The sequence below is a fragment of the Canis lupus genome, chromosome 22 (genome assembly GCF_011100685.1).
Source record: "Canis lupus familiaris isolate Mischka breed German Shepherd chromosome 22, alternate assembly UU_Cfam_GSD_1.0, whole genome shotgun sequence".
NCBI classification, from domain to species: Eukaryota; Metazoa; Chordata; class Mammalia; order Carnivora; family Canidae; genus Canis; species Canis lupus.
This window is the reverse complement of record NC_049243.1, coordinates 60235397-60244704: the sequence shown is the minus strand read 5'-3', so window position 1 is coordinate 60244704 and position 9308 is coordinate 60235397. Positions and strand designations below refer to the sequence as shown.

Below are 9308 nucleotides of genomic sequence, written 5' to 3'. Positions count from 1 at the left end.
CAGAGCTTGATTTCTTTCTGGATTCTTTCATTAAACCTTTCTTGATAATGTCAGAAACTTGGCCTTGCATGGCTGCCCCGGGGCGCGGAGGGTGAGGTACCTGTGGTTCGTGGCGCTCCGAGTGTCCGCCTGCAGGATGGAAACACTCCGGCAGCTTGTGTGGCGCTGCCACTGCAGTGCTGCTCGCTTACAAATGGCTTCGTGGTCATCTTCGTGGTGTGTGCTTTTTACCACAGTTTAAAAAGGCCCCGACGCCGAGATCATCCCCTCACCAAGACTGTGGTCATAATGTCACCACAGTGACTCCAGAAAATAAGCAAACCGGCAGATCCCAGGGGCGGCCACAGGAAGCTCCCAGTTTGAAATGGAACCGGTTGCCCATTTTGTTCCCGTGCTGGGAGGAGCGAGTGTCGGATTTCCCCACTGGAAAGAAAAGCGCCTTGTTGGTGGCGATGGAAAAGTGTGGGTCTGGAGCAGGGCAGGAGGCCCCATGGAGAGCGGGAGGGGACTTCCTCCCAGGACTTGCAGATGTCGGAGGCATTTTAGATTTCTTTCTGTCACCCTTCCTGCCGCTCTTCTCAGCATCTCTGACGTGGGCATTGGGAAGGGGACAGTGCTGAGAACCGGTTTGGGGGAAGAAGCTCTGGTTTCTTACAGGGCTAATTAGGCAAGGTCACCGAGCTCCTTGTAGAGCCTGTCACGTGATGCATCAGCGGTACTTGAACAAATCGCTTCATTATCTTTAGGGAGATTGTAAGGAGGCTCGCCCACCTGCAGCGCTTGCTCTGGGTGCAACGGCCCTGGGAGCTTCTTTTGGTTCACAGAGGCCATTGGCACAGTCCCGACCTTCAGATCAGCTTGTCCCTGGAGAACTGAGTCAACATCAGGATCCTGAGCACAGGCAGCAGCGTCTGCCTGTGCTTGTCCTGCGTGCATGCTCGTTTGTAGGGGGACAGAAGTCCTGAGGAGTCCTGGGTCCTCAATGAGACCCCCCATTCAGGAGTCTCATCGCTAGAAGGGAAGGGAGTGAAAAGAGAGTGCATGTGTGTCTCATCTGGACTCACGTTTTGGAAGTCTGAGCTGGGAGAAAGAAAAAAAAAAAAGGAAAGAAAAGAAAAAAGGAATGTTTTGCAGGCAGCCTCTGTGGCAATAGAGGTCCCATGGCTTCTGGAACTTAAACTAGAGGAATTTTAGTAAAATATGTAAAATAAAATGTACATTTAGCCAGAAGGGAAACTATGGCGTGCCACACGGGAGAAAGGAATCATTTAGAAAATGCATGTCTCTTAACCGCGTGCTCTGAGAAATGGGACCATGGATGCGCAGTGATGAGCAGGAAGAGCTTTGCTAGAGGAACAGACTCAGGTGGTCATGGAGGCCAAGCCCCAGCACCTGCCATCTGCAAGCTGCAGCCCTAGGGCCGCCGGGGGCCAGGGGAGGTCCCGGTCCAAACCTGAGGGCCGGAAAACCAGAGGTGCCGATGTCCAGGGCCAGGAGGAGACGGGTGTCCCACCCAAGGTGGAGCCCAGATGCCCTTCCTCTGCCTGTTCATTCCTTAGGGTCTCCCATGGACTGGACGGGGTCACCTGAGTGAGGACATCTCCTCATTCAGCCTAGCAATGCGGATGCTTGCCTCTTCCAGAAACTCCCTTGAAGATGCACCAGCCCGCTGGTACCTCTGAGCCCAGCCAAGCTGACACATAAAATCAATCATCACAGGTATAGATAATAGTTACTTGTTTATTTGTATCTGTTTCTCCCCCACGTGCACACACATGTGCACACATGTACACAGTACACAATCCACATTCATGTGCACACATGTATACACATGCACCCACACATACACACACTCACACGCATATGTGTGCACACACGCACTCATGCACATGCACACACATGTATACACATGCACACACATACACACACACGGGTTGGTAGCAGCAGGGGACCCACGGTGCTGGGAACGGTTGGGTCTGCTGACACTGTTTCCTGGTCAGTGTGGAGAGCCCAGCGCTGTGTTAGTTCCCTCACATGTATTGTCTCTGACCTACGCAGCAATCCCACAGCAGGATCTCACAGACGAGGATGAGGCCGCGCTGCAGAGATGTGAAGTGACTTGTCTAGGAGTTGTGACACTGCCGCAGTGGAGGAAGCTCAATGAGGTGGGCCCCAGGCTCTCGTGGCAGTGCTTCCCCCTCCAGCCATTGCTGGCACTTCCCCACAGCTGGCTCTCCTCCCTGCGACGCTGATGGTGGCAGCAAGGGGTGGCCCTCTGCAGGGGGTACATGGTGAAGGGCGCCTCACCAGCCCCCTGCTGGGGTCTGTCAGTGACCAGCCACTGGGGTAGAGATAGGGTTGCCCAACACAAAGTTCCTAGACACCAAGGGTTCAGGATCTGGCTGGTTGGTGAGGGAGTTGGCGATTGGGGAGGCCCCATAGCCCCCACGTCCTGTTGTAGGCAGATGGCCCCTGAGTCCAGTGTGGTAACACGGTTGGCAAGGAGGCCAGTGGTGGGGACCAGCCTGAAGCCAGAGAGAGACCAGACAACCTAGCCAGAGCAGAAGCCATAGGTCACAGAGAAATGGTTTAAAAAGCAGAAGCTATTGTGGAGACTGAATCTACACTCAGGTACTGACCTGGTCAGGAGACAGGGAGAGGGAAGGGCAGGTATGTTTTGGAGGCTCCCAGGCTGGGGTCGTATGGGTCAGAAATCAGGCCAGAGGAGGGTGGCTCTTCCTGGAGGGCCAGTCTGGGACAACCTGGGTAAGCTGGCCTCTGGGGGAGCCATATCCTGGTGGGGCAGCCAGAGGCTTTGGGAGGAGGATTTCTGCCCCTGGTGCTGGATATTTCTTCCCCCAGACTCCAGAACTGTCTACATGTGTGCAGTGTGGGGAGGAAACTGGGTTAGGGTCCCGCTGGAGGTCTGAGGACAGAGGACAGCCTGGAGGGCCAGGGACGAGCTGCGCAGGTGCAGGGCAGGTGCAGGGCAGGTGCAGGTGCAGGTGGGGCATCGGCCACTGGCCTGAGCAAAGCATGAGGCCCCCCACAACATGGACTCCCAAGCCGATTTCAGGCCATGTGCAAAGCTCTGTCCGTGGCACAGTGGAGACACTCACGGATTAAAACCAGTTTGCTTCCCTGGCCAGAACCATGTGGTGTTCACACAGTGGCCACTGGTGACTGTGTGTCATGAGCCTGGTGGACAGGGCTTTGTACCAAATCAGAGGACTCAGTAATAAAAACAACAGGAGGGGTGCCTGGGTGGCTCAGGGGGTTAAGGGTCTGCCTTCGGCTCTGGTCATGATTCCAGGACTCCCTGCTCAGTGGGGAGCCTGCCTTTCCCTCTCCCTCTGCTGCTCCCCCCTGCTTGTGCTCTCTCTGTCTCTGTCTCAAATGAATAAATAAAATCTTAAAAAAATAAAAGTAACAGTAATAACGTAAAATGTCTCATCAGCAATTATGTATTGATTATACTCGGACATGGTAATATTTTGGATGTATTGGATTAAATAATGTATTCTCAAAAAAATAAATAAAGCACCTTGTTTCTAATACAGAGGGAAACATTTTTAGTTATGCCCTTATATCCCAGGGCACAGGGGTCAGAGCTAGAATTCCACAATTCCAGGCTCCCCTCTCAGAACCAGGCCAGTTTCTTTCAGGAATGACCATAGAGACCCTGCATGCTTTCCTCTGCATCTGGGAGAGAACTCATTACAGAGCTTGGGATATAATATCAAGTTTGTCAGCTCCTCTGGCTCGATTAGGTTGGAAAGTATTCATTCTTTTAAGAATCAGATATAGTATATTTTTCTACAGCAAAAGTAAGACAAAATTTTAAGATGACATATACTCATTTGGAAAATACCACCAGCATTAGGAAGAGAGAAAGTAAATCACCGTATTTCTATTGCTAGAACCTAATGGTCAAATACCTGGTTGGAAAGAAAAAGGGTATTTTTATTTTATTTTTTATTTTTTTAAGATTTTATTAATTACTTGAGAAAGAGAGAGAGAGAGAATGAGAGAGAGAGAGAGAGAGATTGAGAACACAAGCAGGGGAAGAGGTGGAGGCAGAAGAAGCAGGCTCCTTGCTGAGCAGAGAGCCCAATGTGGGACTTGATCCCAGGACCCTGAGACCATGACTTGAGCTTAACCAACTGATCCCTGCAAAAGCCCGAGAAGGAGGGTATCTTAACAGCCTTTTCAGGTGAACATGGATTTTCTTTGATGCTACACAAAAATGTGACATGTGCTGGTTTCTTAAAAGAAATTGAGAACCACGTCAATGAACCATTCCTAATCTGTTACATTAAAGTCCATCACTCTGTCTTGCACTTTGCCTGGATCTTTTGCCCATTTTGCACAAGGCTACGGGGATCTCCAAGTGTTGACACATTTCCTCGTGCACTGTCAAAAAAGGCGCCATACATCAATGCACCATTGATCTCATCAGAAATGCCTTTAGGTTAAGAATCTGTCAAGCTCAGGGTCATAGATCCATTTTCTTCAATTTTTGCATAAAAGCTCAAATTTTATTGTTGACAAATACTCTCAGCTACTTTCCTTAAAGGGACAGGCTCACACCGGGAAGATGACTCTGCCAAACAGCCATGTCTGAATGTCCAGCTGAACTGCCGGCCAGTCTTTGGAGAATGAGGGATGGTCCATGAAAAAGTGGCTAGTTTAGCTTGGAACTCAGACCCTGGCACCGTCACTTTATCCTCGTGGTAGCTGTGGCTCTCGGTGTGTGGTGGAAGTGTGCTTCACGCACACTGCTGCTACTTTTATCACAGAGTATTAGATAAAAACCTTGACTCTGCACCAGATATGGAACTAGTGGAATCTGGTACAAAAGGAAAATGCAGGACCTTTGTTTTAAAAAAATCATTAAGAACTTTGAGATGGGGATCGCAGAGCATTCGGCCAGGTGCCGGTTCTTCTGTGCATGGAAACTGTGAGTCTGCACGGGTGTCTTGCCAAGGAGGCCAGCCTCGTGTTCTTGTGGGTTGAGACTGAATAAAATTAATACTTCTTACTGTCTCATTAAGCACATTTTAAGTGGAACTGGCATTTTTCTTGCCTTCTTCTGAGTGGGTGCTGGCAAGCACAGTGACACCAACATTACTGCCCTGGGTGTCACTGCCCTGGGTCACACTGATGCTCCCCAAATTGACCTGCCACTGTGTTTGGGCATCTGTGCAAATGTCCACGCAGTGAAAAGGCCAGGAGCATCTGAACATTGTTGTGGAAATAGCTCTGACCTCACTGACCCCCTGAGAAGGTGCTGGGACACCTGGAGTCCAATGGCCACACTCTGAGGATAGCCTGGGGTGGACCCCTGGGTCCCGGGGAGACAGAGAGACCTGCCAAGCGTGGTGTAAGTGAGGAACTGAAATACACAGGATAAAGGATTTCATTTTATTTGTTTTATTTTTATATTTTCTTCAGAATGCATATTTTTTAAAATTCATGCTACTTTATTTTACTTTATGTTTTCACGAAGGACCAAAGGGAGATGTGGCACCAACCTTCTCATCACTGCCCTCGGCCGCCATGAAATTCCCTGTGTGTCCCTCCCTGCCGGCCACTAAGCCCGGCGTGTAAGCCTCCAGGCTGTGCTGACGTTCTGCCCAAAGCAGCTTGCCTGCCTGGGCCCCTCCGTCTATACCAGGACGATTTCAACCACAAGTAGCAGGGAGGAGAGTGCGGGCTGCATGTGAACCTGCTGGATGGGACCTGGGGCAAAGAGGCAGGGCTCTGGAGGACTCCGCGGGGACCCAGAGCCTCCGGGAGCTGAAACTAGAGGGCCTCTTCCCAGCAGCCGGGCACAGCCAGTCCCCTCTGAAGGCCACTTCAACGCAGCAGTGCAAACAAACCCTGCCCTCTGAGAAGGATGGTAGAGAGCCCCACCTCCCTGCAGAATGAAAGACTCTACATCTTTCACTTCTGCTTGAGCAGGGACAAGATTCATTAAAGAGATGATAAAAAAAAAAAAAAATCCCCATCCAATGCCTTTGACCAAGCAGCCCTCATGATAAAAGGCTGCATCATGTGTCACTCCCCAAGGGCTGGGGCCTGATCTTGGCTCGGAGGCCGGCTGCTAAGTCTGCAGCGAGCACAGGCACTTAATTATTGGTAAAGGTTCCTGCTCGGGGCTCCCTCTCTGGCAGCCTCACGCCAGCACCTGTGTGCTCAGACCTGGGCCCGGACGTCCCCACAGATGTCACGGCTCTTTTGTTGGTTTCCTATTACTGGCACTTAATAGGCAGGGGCTGGGGCAGCTTTGCTCCACTCTGGGATGGACAGCAAACATTGTTCCCGCTGTGGGCAAAGGGTCAAATGGTTTCTCTCGGCTCTAAAGCCCCGCCAGATAATTGCTGGTAATTAGCAATTTTAATTACCAGGTGCGAGGGGTCGGGACCCCCTCTTGTAATTGGGTAGGCTGTTAACCGGTCATGTAGATGTGACCAGGGAGAGTATTTTACCAATATGCTCTGGGTCTTTTAAAGTTAATGAAAGTAAAGCAACTGAAATCACCAGTGGCAGCCTGGGATAAAAGTTGTGCCGTGAGTGGGTCTGAACATGGCCGAGTGCAAGCACTGACTGCCCTGTGCCCGTGGTGAGCCTCGGGCTGGGGCGGCCAGGCCTCGTGCCTCCCTGCTGCCCCAGTCCTGATGGAACCGGCTCACTGGTTTCCATGCCAACTCTTGGGGGTCCCAGGACCACAGTGAGCAGAGCCCTGGCATCCTCTCGGTTGCTCCTGAGATGGTACCACCATGACCTCACGGCCCCCCAGGGGGTCCCTGCACCGTCCCTTCTCCCAAGTTTGTCTTGTTAACTCACACAAGGGTCTATTTGCAGTTGACAGATGTCCCCCAAGTCCTTGCACGGAGGCCAGAAGCCTGTGCATAAATCTCAGAATCTCTGAGTAAAAGAAATGAGAAGTTCTTCCTGGGGTGGCCACAGCCCCAGATGCCACTAGAAGCACAAGCCCCTCTCTCTGGGTGACCCCAGCATTGGAAGAAGGAGGGAGAAACTGCACTCATCACTGTGGGCTCGGTGGACATACGGGCCGGGAAGGGCACTGCTAATGTGCTCAGGGCACAAACCTAAGTCTCTGAAAGGACAGCCCTCATCCAGGGACCAGGGAGGGAAAGTGGAGAGAAGGTGAAACCCACCTTGACCACGAATGGGGCACAGGAATCCTCACCATGATGAGCCCTAATCTCTGCCCCTTTAACGGGGTCATGTGAGGGGGAGGGGGCATGCCCCCCACCTCCATCCAGACCTGTGGCCGTCCCTGGCTTCACGGCTCACCCCGCCTGTGCAGCAGAAGCAGGTGTGGCGCGAGCCTCCGGTCCCTGTTCCAGCCTTGGTTTTCTTGGCACTGTTCTTAGCAGCTTTAATTAAAACTATTTTCCTTTCATGACACACTCATTATGCTCCTTGGCCACAATACAGAACCCTTGCTGCAAGTGCTAACAGGGGCAATTCATTACTGTGGTGGGGCTGTAAGTGCCTGCTCTCACTCCTGCAGAAGGCTTTGTGGCTTCCAGAAAGAGAAGACTGGCCCCCAGCCTGTGTGTGGGAGGGGCCCCTTGGGGTAGAGGGCGGGCTCTGGGGAAACCAGGAGGCGGGAAGACAATGACCTAGGGAAGCTTCTCACTGGTGAGACGCCACTCAGCAGTGTTCCCGTGAGCAGCGCCCAGAAGCTGGTCCCAGGTGGTAGGTCCTGATGCGCGCACGCGTGTACAGGAGAGCAGACCTGAAGGTTTCCAAAATGGAAGAATGCGTCCGAAGCTGATACTTAGCAAATCAACCACTCACAAAGTATAACGATGGTGTGTGTAGCCTCCTTTGTGAAAATACAGTGGAGGTGTTAACACTATGGTAGGTTCTGCAGGTGTGTTCATGCCCTGTGTGTGCATTACACATGCTGTGGAGGTGCGTTGTTATGCATGCATGCTGTTTTGCACGTGTATGTTCTAGGCGTACCACACATTGACATTATGTACATTATGTTTGCACGTTATGCCTGTTTCCATACATGTCCCACATGTGTGTTGTGTGCAATATTATGTACATGATGTTTGTGTGTGCTGTTTACACGTGTTTCAATGCATATCACACATGTATGTTATGTATGTTATGCTTGCACGTTGCATTGCTCTCTGAATGTGTTATATGTAACGTGCAATGTGAGTGTGCACGTGTGTTCTGCACGTGTTATTTTGTACACATGTTCATATACTGCTTATGTACATTAGGTGTGTTGTGTGTTATATTCATGTTAATGTTAACATGAGGCCTAGGGTTGCGGAGGTGTTGTGAGTGAGGGACTGTGGGGGAGAGATACCAGGATGCTGAGAGCTTGACGGGGGCTCAACCAGGAAGCATCCCCTCCTACTTCTTTCCTAGGTGGAGTTGATGTCATGCATCCTTCTGCCCCCCGGGTCACCACAATGGTTTTCATGGTGTCCGCCATCAGTGGCACACAGACCCTATGTCCCCCACCTGCACCCCAGACTTGCCCTGGGGCCCGGGCATTGTGCTGGGCCTGTGGGAGCGCCCACGCGGCTCCTTCACTCTCCAGTAGAGATGACAGCCATCCACATCCCAACATTTCAGCCTTCAAGGCCTGCTATCTCAACCAGGGCAGCCAAGGGCAGCTCTGGTTGTGCATCACCCTTGCTGAAGAAGGTACTAGAGTCCCTAGAAAATGCCTCTGTGTTTCCTTATGCTTGAATGCAAGGATCCTTTAAACCGTGATGTGGAAGAGCAGAAACAAGACCTGGAAATGAAGGTGTGGAACTCAGGAATATGCAGGAAGACGGGGCTCATCAGCACGGCCAGGGAAGCAGATGCAGAGTCTTTCATTGTCTCCCTGCCCCTGTGTGCGTGCAGCAGGGTCTTAGTGTTGGAGGGGGAGAGCAGGAGGTTTGGGGCAGGTCTTGGATGGCCCCTGGTGAGCAAGGTGACAGAGGACACCTGCCAGATGCCTCCCTGGATCCCAGTGCACAGAGGTCTGGGCCTAGAGGGGCCGGCCACCAGCCCAGCTGCAGGGACTTAGGTCTGTCACGCTGAGGTGTGGTGTGGGCAGTGCCCGTGGTCAAAGCAAGGCCTGAGAGGAGACCCTGAGGGACACCCATTCATCAACAGCCTTGCTTTATCTTGTAACTTTTCATTCTGAAATAATTTCAGATTTACAAGATTCCCGCAGACCCTTCCTGTGGGCAGCTTCCCCAGATGTTAACAACTCACAGAATCACAGCTCAGCACCATAGTCAGCAGTTAGCACAGTG

The 9308-nt window shown here is 51.7% G+C and overlaps 1 long non-coding RNA gene across 1 annotated transcript; it reads left to right on the top strand.

The window, feature by feature from the left end:
• Window positions 1-1576: 1576 nt before the first annotated feature.
• Window positions 1577-5918, top strand: LOC111091723. The gene is made up of 3 exons (XR_005376101.1): window positions 1577-1719; window positions 2059-2165; window positions 5510-5918. It is a non-coding gene; the product is annotated as an uncharacterized LOC111091723 (long non-coding RNA).
• Window positions 5919-9308: the final 3390 nt, after the last annotated feature.